This window comes from Mytilus californianus, unplaced genomic scaffold, assembly GCF_021869535.1.
Source record: "Mytilus californianus isolate M0D057914Y unplaced genomic scaffold, xbMytCali1.0.p SCAF_12, whole genome shotgun sequence".
Taxonomy (NCBI): domain Eukaryota; kingdom Metazoa; phylum Mollusca; class Bivalvia; order Mytilida; family Mytilidae; genus Mytilus; species Mytilus californianus.
The window spans coordinates 8,273,809-8,286,794 of NW_026262604.1; the positions used below are offsets into that span (position 1 = coordinate 8,273,809).

General features: G+C 31.7%; 1 long non-coding RNA gene across 1 annotated transcript in view; it reads left to right on the forward strand.

Moving 5' to 3' along the window:
* Positions 1–12,719, forward strand: part of LOC127721319 (uncharacterized) — a 44,006-nt gene extending 31,287 nt beyond the window's left edge. Inside the window, exon 3 of the long non-coding RNA XR_007991140.1 lies at positions 12,430–12,719. This is a non-coding gene — a long non-coding RNA (uncharacterized LOC127721319). The remainder of the gene's footprint in view (positions 1–12,429) is intronic.
* The last annotated feature ends 267 nt before the right edge of the window (positions 12,720–12,986 follow it).

The following is a 12,986-nucleotide window of genomic DNA, read 5'->3' on the forward strand; positions in this document are numbered from 1 at the left end:
TCTCTTCAATGATGCTCGAGTCCAATAATAGGTTTTCCTTGAACATATACTTGTAACTTAAACCTCAATTATCTTAAAGATAGAATTTATTAAAGGGACATGACCATTTCCACAGCTTGTGGACATACACTTTAGTTATGCTAATAAAACCAAGTCATGTACTTTTGAAATATTTTTGTATCCGTTATAAAACAATACATATAATTTTTTTAATTATAGCATTGAACTTTATAGTTTTTTTACCCACACAGGACGACAATGACATCATTGTTAAAACGGTTGTCAAATGTTTGAAAAAAACATGTCTTCTTAAATACTGGAAATTTAAATATATTCGTCCCATATTCGATTGACAATGATTTGTTGATTCGTATCAATAATCCATTAAATATTGTTTTCTATTTAATGATAATCTTTTCTTATTGGTTCAAATTTTCCAATCATATTCGATAACCCCTCTGTGCTTGACTAATGCAAATCATTTGCCATGCATTCCTATGTTTATATATATATACATATATATTGAGGTAAACTATATGGCCTTCCAAATACCGTTTCGATCCCTAACATCACTGAAGAGACATTAATTGTCGAAATCCGGATATGGTGTACAAATTTTTGCACCTCATGTTTGTGGTATACTATCTTTTCGACAAGTTTATTGTTTTCTGTTTGGTATTGAATTAATATTTAGATCCATTTCGTTAGATCTGGTGATCAATTTTTTTGGCAATCGCCAATGGCAGTCAGCAGGGTTTAAGAACATCAGTTGTTCGACCTGTTAGTCAATTGCGTTTTGTTAAAATAGACTTTTTCACATTTTTTGGTCTTTTGGAAATTGTTGTTTGTGCTGTATTTAGACCCCTCTACCAAGAAATTTGTTTTACATGCACACGTATTAAAATTGTGGTTTTTATCCAACGCAATCATAGGTTTGAACGTTGTTTTCAATTTTAGACTTTCATATATATATATATAGTACTAAATCTAAATGTCAAAACCCTTTGTTTGCAGGTCGCTTTTCTAAATATCTGATTAAAAGAGAGTCGTAAGATACCAAAGGGATATTCAAACTCATTAGTCGAAAACAAATTGATTATATCATGGCAAAAAAACAAAAAACAACAAAATGACAAACAACAGTATACAAAACACAACAAAAATACTAAAGACTGATCAACACCAGCCTCACCAAAACCTGGGATTGATCTCAGGTGCTCTAGAAGGGTAAGCAGATCCTGCTCCATACGTGACCCCAGTCATTTAAAAGTAGTCAGAATGACTATCAATGCAGCTAGCGTGTACAGTGTATCTGAGAGTGTGGATGGGGGTTTACGGAATAGAGAAGATAATGGGCAAAAAATATAAAGAATAAAAAAAATGGACCAAAAATATAAAGAATAGAGAATAATGACGTGCTAGAATATAAAGAATAGAGAATAATGGGCAAACAGTATACAAAATAGAGACAAATTGGTCTAAAAAATTATAGACTACAGAGATGAAGGACCCCCATCAAGACCATGGTGTTCCTGATTTTTGGAAAATGACACAGTCAATTTTACTTACCATTGACCTGCTTTCAAGCCACTTTCTGAACTCGGTTCCGTATTTTACATACTCATGTACAATACAGAATGTTCATTCTTAACCTGCCCATATGTTCATTGTTTTTAAATGGTATTTTGAGCTACCCCTTTGGTATATTTTTCATATTTATACGAGCTTTATCTTGTATGTGCATGTCTTTACAATCCCGTAAAAAATCAGAATATAAATAGATCTGTTTTGTTATGGTTTTGAACTTTTTACATACCAATGATAACCAATCGCCAGACAAAATAGTTCTTGGAAGAATGTCAACCTTACTTGTCTGCTGAACTTTAAAATCATTAAAAAGATAATAATCGGAATCATCTTGATATCCATACGAAAGATAATGCTCTTTATTAAGATTTAAGAAGTTTTAAAGAATCAAAAATTAGTAATACGGTTATATCCACGCGGTGCGTATGTATTTGGTTAACAAAGTAATAGCTGCAGATATAGGTCAAATATTTGAGGGGAAAGAACAAAATGGCGGCTTTTGCAGAAGTTTTCTGTCAAAAAGACTTTATTACTTTCTGGATTTTTTCATTTTAAACAGAATTAAAAGATGCAGAAACTTTATGAAAAGAATAGACAGTGCTCAATTAATCATACCAAAAGTATTCAAGGAAAGTTTTACCCTTTCTCTGACATCGTGGTTAGTTCATTTTTTGAAACATCTACGATCATTTCATTACTTTTTTCGAGTTTACAACCAAACTGTTGAACCTGTATTGTTTTGGAAAAAGCAATCTTGTTGTCCAGGGGTTCATAACTAGCCCCTTACTTTTCCTTGCGTCGCTATTTTCAAAATCGAATAGAGGATAACTAAACGAAAAATATTTGTAAATAAATATAAAATATCGAGATTTCCCATCCACTTTTCAATATCTATTTATTAAATATTATTTAAAAATCAATGATAACAGTGGATGGCTCGGATTAGGAATGGCATTTAATGATTCACAGAGAAACAGCCATTAGTCCATTCTCAATTTTATTAGTGTAAACAGGAAGTTGTGTATTAAAGGGAGACAATTTTGAAGCACAAAAGTGCTTAAACAAGTATTGTCAAATCTTGTAAAGTATTTCTGGTGGCAGATATTCATAAAACTACAAAATACAACTTTTAAAGGTGGTTGTAATGTTTCAATTGGCAAAAATTTCATTATTGATAATATCCACCTTTAATAATAAAAAAAAATATTTTTGTCATATTCATCTTTTAATATGAACAAATATGTTATCCTTTTCAAACATATCTTTAATAACATTTCAGTACTTATGGAAAGAGTTATTCCATTTCTTCCTTTGATATTAAAGGATATACAAATAATAATTGCAAAATTGTAATTTGATAGATGTGAATAAAAGTTAATGAAAAATAACAATTTTGTCATTGAAAACCTTCTTTAAATTTGTGTCAGTAAATTATGAAGCTGTATAGGATATATAACTACTTCATAAGTCAAACAACTGAAAGTGAGAAAAAAAGATATACCTTAATAACTATGCTACATTTGGGGATGGTTGGTAATGAAATCAAATTATTTAAGTTATCTATGCATTTTAATTTTTAAAGTTTAATAATAAAAATGTCACTTATTTGCATTTCTGTTAATGTACATGGCACATGTATAAAAAATGCAGGTCTTTGTCTTTTTACTATAATATAACCAACATGGTAGTTATAAATAAATGTAACATCAAGTAGCAAACACAAAACTTAAGGCGAATCAATCTAATATTGCACGCTTTCCACAGCGCTATGAAAAATTCGGGGGAGAATACTGGATTGTATTGCTTTCAGTTAGCTAGGTCCTTATAAAAAATGAGACTAAAATGATGTAAATTTGCCATATTTACATTACAGCTGCATTTTTTGCATTTAACATATATCATATATGTACACAGAGAACAACAGATTAAATGCACATGGTGTTAATTACGGTTACCACCCAAGGCATTACTAATAATAGGTGGCAGCAAATAGGGCAGATTGGCCTACATATGTGGTGTCCACACATCTTTTCTGTTGTTCCTAAGTCTAAATATTCTGCTCGCCCTGGCTAAGTCCTCAACATCTTTCTTTTCTAAGTATAGATCCGCAGCTCCTAAGGATTAGTAATGGAGCACTTAATATATGGTCCAGTGGCTTAGTCCTGTCTTTTTTGTTTCTCTTATTTTCTTATATATATTATTATTATTATATTTCTAATATTTTCTTGTAAGCTGCCAATCCACAACTCCTCTATTTCCTATAGTACCTGAAACAATGAACTGGTTTTGTTCATTGCTGAGGTCTTTAAAGTGACGTATAACTGCTAACAGTCACATTATTTTGACTCTGGTGGATAGTTATTAGACTGTTATCTCATTGGCAATCATACCACATCTCCTTATTTTAGTATGGGTTAATTATTTGAAATCAATGACTAACAAACATTAAATCATTTGAAAACAAATAATTCTGCAATAATTTATGTTGTCATTTTAAGTTTTCAGTTTCTATATATATATCAACAATAAGTTGTATAAATGGTGTCACTATGTTTGTAATTGTCAAACTAGTATAACTATTGTCTAAATCTACAGAAATGGATCATGCTTTAAGTAATAGAAATAATGATGTGTAAGATGATGTCACTAGGTCACCTGTAACTTATCTCTTAAATAAGGACTATGTGGGGTATAAATCAAATCAAATATTTTATTATTCCAATCAGGGTCCCACAGGGGGCATTTACAATAGCTTGCTTACTACAGGCTCTTCATAATCATTTTGTTAAAAAATTCTACAAAGAAGGGGATAGTCTGTTAATGTATCCTTGACTAAGAATAATGAAATTGCAAGAAACAAATTCACATATTACTTTGAATTTTGTAGATTGTTCAGGTAGTCTTGGGCTATTCTGTGTACAACAGAACAACCGGTAGTCATCTTCACTTCATTTATATATATATATAGGGGTCTAAATACAGCACAAACAACATTTTCCAAAAGACCAAAAAAGTGAAAATGTATATTTTAACAAAACGCATCTGACTAACAGGTCGAACAACAAATGTTCTTAAACCCTGCTGACTGCCATTGGCGATTGCCAAATAAACGTATCACCGATGTAATAAATGGATCTTAATTATAAATTTTATACTAAACAGAAAACAATAAACTTGCGGAAAAGATGGTATACCGCAAACAAAAGGTGCAAAGGTTTTTGTACACCATATCCGGATTTCGACAATTAATGTCTCTTCAGTGATGTTAGGAATCGAAACGGTATTTGGAAAGCCATACAATTTACCTCAATTTAGGATAGACTCCTGAATTTTGAGAAGTCAAAATAGGATGAACGGATCATATAAACCCGAAGGCAAATATTTTTTTTTAATTTAGACATTAATTGTCGAAATCCGGATATGGTGTACAAAAACCTTTGCACCTTTCGTTTGCGGTATACCATCTTTTCCGCAAGTTTATTGTTTTCTGTTTAGTATAAAATTTATAATTAAGATCCATTTATTACATCGGTGATACGTTTATTTGGCAATCGCCAATGGCAGTCAGCAGGGTTTAAGAACATTTGTTGTTCGACCTGTTAGTCAAATGCGTTTTGTTAAAATATACCTTTTCACTTTTTTGGTCTTTTGGAAAATGTTGTTTGTGCTGTATTTAGACCTCTCTAATAAGAAATTTGCTTTGCATGCACACGTATAAAAATTGCGGTTTTTATCCAACGCAATCATAGGTTTAAACGTTGTTTTCAATTTAGACTTGTATATATATATATATATATATATATATATATATATATATATATTTCCGGATATAGTGTACTAATTTTTGCACCTTTTGTTTGCGGTATACCATCTTTTCCGCAAGTTTATTGTTTTCTGTTTGGTATTAAATTAATAGTTAAGATCCATTTTGTTACATATGGTGATCCGTTTATTTGGCAATCGGCAATGGCAGTCAGCAGGGTTTAAGAACATCTGTTGTTCGACCTGCTAGTCAAATGCGCTTTGTTGAAATATACTTTTTCACTTTTTTGGTCTTTTGGAAAATGTTGTTTGTGCTGTATTTAGACCCCTCTACCAAGAAATTTGTTTTGCATGCACACGTATAAACTTGCGGTTTTTATCCAACGCAATCATAGGTTTGAACGTTGATTTCAATATAGACTTGTTTATATTTTTTCGTTTGGGCTTGTATTATATTTGTCTTCGGGTTTATATGATTTGTTCATCCTATTTCGACTCTTCAAAGTTAAAGAGTCTATTCTAAATTGAGGTAAACTATATGGCCTTCTAAATACCGTTCGGATTCCTTACATCACTGAAGAGACATTAATTCTCGAAATCCGGATATGATGTACTAATTTTTGCACCTTTTGTTTGCAGTATATCATCTTTTCCGCAAGTTTATTGTTTTCTGTTTGGTATTAGATTAATAGTTGAGATCCATTTTGTTACATCTGGTGATCTGTTTATTTTGGAATCGCCAATGGCAGTCAGCAGGGTTTAAGAACATCCGTTGTTCGACCTGCTAGTCAAATGCGTTTTGTTAAAATATACTTTTTTCACTGTTTTGGTCTTTTGGAAAATGTTGTTTGTGCTGTATTTAGACCTCTCTAATAAGAAATTTGCTTTGCATGCACACGTATAAAAATTGCGGTTTTTATCCAACGCAATCATAGGTTTAAACGTTGTTTTCAATTTAGACTTGTATATATATATATATATATATATATATATATATATATATATATTTCCGGATATAGTGTACTAATTTTTGCACCTTTTGTTTGCGGTATACCATCTTTTCCGCAAGTTTATTGTTTTCTGTTTGGTATTAAATTAATAGTTAAGATCCATTTTGTTACATATGGTGATCCGTTTATTTGGCAATCGGCAATGGCAGTCAGCAGGGTTTAAGAACATCTGTTGTTCGACCTGCTAGTCAAATGCGCTTTGTTGAAATATACTTTTTCACTTTTTTGGTCTTTTGGAAAATGTTGTTTGTGCTGTATTTAGACCCCTCTACCAAGAAATTTGTTTTGCATGCACACGTATAAACTTGCGGTTTTTATCCAACGCAATCATAGGTTTGAACGTTGATTTCAATATAGACTTGTTTATATTTTTTCGTTTGGGCTTGTATTATATTTGTCTTCGGGTTTATATGATTTGTTCATCCTATTTCGACTCTTCAAAGTTAAAGAGTCTATTCTAAATTGAGGTAAACTATATGGCCTTCTAAATACCGTTCGGATTCCTTACATCACTGAAGAGACATTAATTCTCGAAATCCGGATATGATGTACTAATTTTTGCACCTTTTGTTTGCAGTATATCATCTTTTCCGCAAGTTTATTGTTTTCTGTTTGGTATTAGATTAATAGTTGAGATCCATTTTGTTACATCTGGTGATCTGTTTATTTTGGAATCGCCAATGGCAGTCAGCAGGGTTTAAGAACATCCGTTGTTCGACCTGCTAGTCAAATGCGTTTTGTTAAAATATACTTTTTTCACTGTTTTGGTCTTTTGGAAAATGTTGTTTGTGCTGTATTTAGACCTGTAACTTAAACCTCAATTATCTTAAAGATATAATTTATTGAAGGGACATGACCATTTCCACAGCTTGTGGACATACACTTTAGTTATGCTAATAAAACCAAGTCATGTACTTTTGAAATATTTTTGTATCCGTTATAAAACATAACATATAATTTTTTTAATTATAGCATTGAACTTTATAATTTTTTTTATCCACACAGGACGACAATGACATCATTGTTAAAACGGTTGTCAAATGTTTGAAAAAAACATGTCTTCTTAAATACTGGAAATTTAGATATTTTCGTCCCATATTCGATTGACAATGATTAGTTGATTCGTATCAATAATCCATTAAATATTGTTTTCTATTTAATGATAATCTTTTCTTATTGGTTCAAATTTTCCAATCATATTCGATAACCCCTCTGTGCTTGACTAATGCAAATAATTTGCCATGCATTCCTATGTTTATATATATATATACATATATATTGAGGTAAATTATATGGCCTTCCAAATACCGTTTCGATCCCTAACATCACTGAAGAGACATTAATTGTCGAAATCCGGATATGGTGTACAAATTTTTGCACCTCATGTTTGTGGTATACTATCTTTTCCACAAGTTTATTGTTTTCTGTTTGGTATTGAATTAATATTTAGATCCATTTCGTTAGATCTGGTGATCAATTTATTTGGCAATCGCCAATGGCAGTCAGCAGGGTTTAAGAACATCAGTTGTTCGACCTGTTAGTCAAATGCGTTTTGTTAAAATAGACTTTTTCACATTTTTTGGTCTTTTGGAAATTGTTGTTTGTGCTGTATTTAGACCCCTCTACCAAGAAATTTGTTTTGCATGCAAACGTATAAAAATTGCGGTTTTTATCCAACGCAATCATAGGTTTGAACGTTGTTTTCAATTTAGATTTGTATATATACAGATATATGTATAAGTGTTTAGTGTTGAGGAATATGGTGTTGATGATTATATTATGTTTATTGTTAAATTTTGGTTTCAATGCTATATCAAATACATTTTTGATTTCAAAGTGTTGTTCAAATTTCTAGCCGAGGGAAATATCTGCTGTTAAAATAGTTCTTAATTGATGATATATAATAGATTGATATACAAAATAGGTCTAGGTTGGTAACGACTTGGTCGAGTATGGTTCAAACTAGTTCGAGTATGATTCAGACTTGGTCGAGAATGGTTAAGACTACGTTGAGTATGGTTCAGACACGTATAAAATGGTTAAGTATAGGTCAAGAAAAGGTCGAGTACATGTTAATAGATTTACATGTTAAGACTGTTACGTATGGCCCAAACTACAGTCGAGTAATGTCAAGTAAATTTCAGACCAAATCAGACTGGACGAGTAAAAATCAGTACAGTCGAGTATAGATATAGGCCATTTCAGACTTTTACTGGTTTGTAATAAAGGAACATACTATGTATTTTTTCAGTGATAAGTGTTTGCAGTTAAAATATGATTGATAAATTGTAAACGTTTACAAATAAAAAGGACAATTAATGGATAATGAGGAGAAACCGCTTATCTGATATTCAAGGACAGTAATTACCGTCGGTTAAATTGTCAACGTTTGTATAAGGATGTGGATGGGAAGTCTTTTATTTCTGTATTATTTAAAATTTTAAGCCATTTCTTTATGTTCTTTTTAAATTCTTGAGCCATTTTTTCCATTTTCTTTACATACTTTGCCTATTATTCCCCATTGACATTCTTTACAATTTTTTGGCCCATTTTCCTCTAGAATTTGCCCATAACGCTCTATTATGTAAACCCCGTGCAGACCCTCATATCAATTATTGAGAAAGTATATCAAAATCATTGTATCTCAAATATGTACATGTACATGATATATAAACTACTTTAGATCAATTTATCGTTTTTCACCATAAGATTATTTTACCACCCACTTGTTTAAAAACTGAATTTGTTCATTGTACAGAAAATAAGGACCTCCTCCAGAGCCTCTAAGATATTTAGTTGGGAGAAAGTTCGATCATCTCATTATAAATTAAATACATACACGTACGTGCTATCTAAACTATTTAAGTTCAATTTGCCGGTAGTCACTGTGCATTTGTCTGCTTGTTTAAAAACGGGATTTCTTAATTGTATGTTTGGCATTACTGTCCATTACTGAGATATACATAAAGGTAAGAAACACATTCAGTTTTACATGTTTGTGAATCTGTTAACAGTTTTAATTGATAAGAACGTTATGTATAGACGTTTCTGTACTTGTTTGTACTTGATAAGGAGTGATAACATGCAGACAAATATTTAATACAACGAAACACAGTGTAACATTTGTAGCCTATATATATATATATATATATATATTGATAGTAAGAGAAGACGTGTGCACTTGTTAACATACTGTAATATAATACTAGAGCTAAGTATTCAACATTAATACATATTGCAATACGATGCATCCTATCTGCTATGTCTATCAACACAACACGTGTGTTAATTACATCTCCGGAAAAGTGTATAATCAGTCTAGACTGGACAAAAGACTGGACTTTCAAATGTTTATTCATTTTGATTACATGCATAACACGTGTGTAAACTATGAACTATATAACTTTTAATGAATGAATGTACAAATGATGTATGATATCACAATATAACATCACTGGAAAAGTGTATTATCTGGACTTAACTGGAATATAGACTGGACTTTCATTTTGTTTTTTTTCATTTTGATAACATGCACTTATTTTTTATTTGTTTATTTGTTATTTATTTGGTTTTGATGTTGATGCTGTTGTATTCAATAACATCATTTGAATTTATAATCTGGCTGTCATATTAAAGAAGTAGCATTAATTGATGATATTCTACCTCCAGAACAGATATTTTTATCTATTTAGTTAGAATTAGAATGTTAGTATCAATTTTATTACATAAGGCAGATACAAGGACAAATAGTGTATTGTTATCTTTGTACTACACAATGTAATACATTTATCACCTTGTTTTATTTTATTTTGTTTTTGAACGTTTTAATTATCTTAACTGTCTTTCAATGTATACAAACAGAATTAATTGAACACAAGAATTGGTGAAATAATTTAAATAACATTGTCTTAATGACAAATTAAATTGCGTCTAAAACAAGCAGTTATGTTTAATATAAGATGGTTTTTAATAACTTATCTGATGTTTTCAAAGCGAATGGCATTAAAATATAAACATGTGCCCTATTAAAAAATACTCATGTAAAGTTGATACAGTTAAAAGAATGAAGAAGATGTGTTTTGATAAAAAGGTTAAATCTTTCTAGTCAATAAAATTGAAAATGGAAATGGGGAATATGTCAAAGAGACAACAACCCGACCATAGAGAAGAGAGTTAAGTCCAGTTCAATCCCAGAGCTCGTATATTACACTTTGCCTACGTCTCTTTTTTTATTTTTAATGGTATATGTAGTCATACAACCTTTAACAGTCTGTGCAAACAAATTAAAGTGATAAAATGCATAAAATGATATCAATAGAAAATTAGAAATTTGCAGCCTGTGAAAAATATAAATTACTCGGCACGCGTACGATAGTTTCAATATAATTCAGTGGATCATCTGATCAATCTGAGAGGCTATCATAACGAGCGTGAATATTGAATTCCACAAAATGATTTGTATCATAAAATCACAAATAAATAGATCAATATCAAGCCTCATTGATACATCAGACAAAGCACAATATTATTATGCCTGTACCACAGCTCTTAATCGCACATACCCATCGATATATTTTGGTGATTGTTTTTCTTGTGATGATCTTCTAAATGAGATTTGTTGTTACGTGTGATGTCGGTCTATAGTTGCGACGAAATGTATGTATTTCTTGCTTCCAGCTACGATGCTCCATTTGAGCTGCAAATCCCTATTGTTCTCATGAATTGTTCACTTTCTGCGTTACATTACAGTGTGATTTTTCTGTTCTTAAATCCTATATTATCCGCAAAATTTCTGAATTCTTGTGAACTAAATGGCGGTCCATTGTCACTTTTCAGTTCCTTTTTTATTCCAAAAATGGAACAAAAAGTATTTAGAAGTGGTCAGACTTGTTCAGGTTTCTATTACAGACTAGGATACCTTTACTATTCATCATTTATTATCATTATGTAATAGCCATTTAGAAACGGTCCACAAAAGTCCATACTCAGTTTTTACCATACATTTTTTAAATCGAACAATTGCACCGGTTGTAATACATTTTTTTGGGTTGTCGCTAAACATGATTTACACACGTTTGTTCAACAAGTATGTCTATTCCTGGGAAGTATACCTTTTCACGTAACAACTGTTTTGTACTTACTATGCCATGGTGCCCTTCGTGTACTATGTCGATAACACGCATCTGTAAATCCTTTGGAATAATGATTCTGTTTTCATAAACGGGAACGATTAATATTTCGTATTGTAGGCTTAAGAATCTATCAAGTGCAGCGCTGTCATGGCATTTCTACCTGTTTAACTTTTATGCGGTTATAACGGTGTTTAGGTCCCTATCATTAAGTGTCATTGCCTTTGGCATAGCGTTGTTATTCAAGTATCTGACGTATTTTTCTGCTAATTGAGAATGTTTACATGCAAAAGATGAAGTCGGGGTCGGATGTCTTGATCAGTAATCGTCCGCGTTCACCTTTCTAGGTTTGTACTTGACATGGTAATTGTACTGTTGTAATCGGAATTTCAATTGTTCCATGCAGGACGATGTTTTTACCTATTGAAGATAGTTTCAAGCGATTGGTGATCGGACACCAAAAGATCGTCTGTACAAATAAATGTGTTCAATCGCCCAAACAATTGCCAATGCTTCCATTTCTGTTTACGAATAGCGATTTTCAACATTTGTTAAATATCGGCTGGCATATGGGATTATTTTCTCACTTTGTGTTAATACTGTAGCTCCTTCAACGGGACTTGCATCTACTATCAGCATCGCTTATTTGTTGGTGTCAAAATACGACATCACACGTTCAACAACAAGTACATTCTTTAACTTGTCAAATGATTGCTGTTGTACAGATGTTGATTCCCATTTGGAACCCGGCTTTGTTTATTACAATCCGAGAGAGTTCTGTGCTCAACTATTGAGCCTAGGGTCGATTTTAACTTGCAAGTGGACCTCTCCATATTATCCGATTTCTGTTGTAGGTTGTATATACCGTATTGTCATAGGATTTTTCGTTCGTTTCGTTCTACGATTTCATATATAATGTTTGTATTTTGTCTTTTTTCAAGGTTTGGGATACTCAGGTTTCAACGTAAAAGATGTTACCGACGCCAGAACAACATATATTGAAATTCCAAGACGATCCGACCTTGACCTAGAACATCTTTTGTTCAACGCATGTAGATTCGACGAGAATCTGAGAAAATATGTATTCAGACCTGTAATTTAACAAGTTATAGAAAGAAATTAAAACTGAAATTTCGAACAGCAAAATATCAATATCATGAAAAAACAATTACTGTGTTTCTTAACATATATATTGTTTAATGATATAAATAAATGCAATTATAGTACTTTACTGATGTTGAAATTTAAATGGATTGAGCAGAATAAAAACTGACGGAATTGCATGAACTCGAAAAGGAGCGAGACCGGGTGCGTCGACAGGGAAAACGTCTCCTGCTTTGCATGCAATACCCGGCATGTGAATCCATACTCAATCCAAATGTCGAAATCGTGACATGGACAAAATCGGTAGAGTAAAAATGTAATCAACCTTTTGACAAAATAAGAAAACATATTACTAGTATCTCATCAAGTTATTGTTTCAGTTTTAATATGTTAA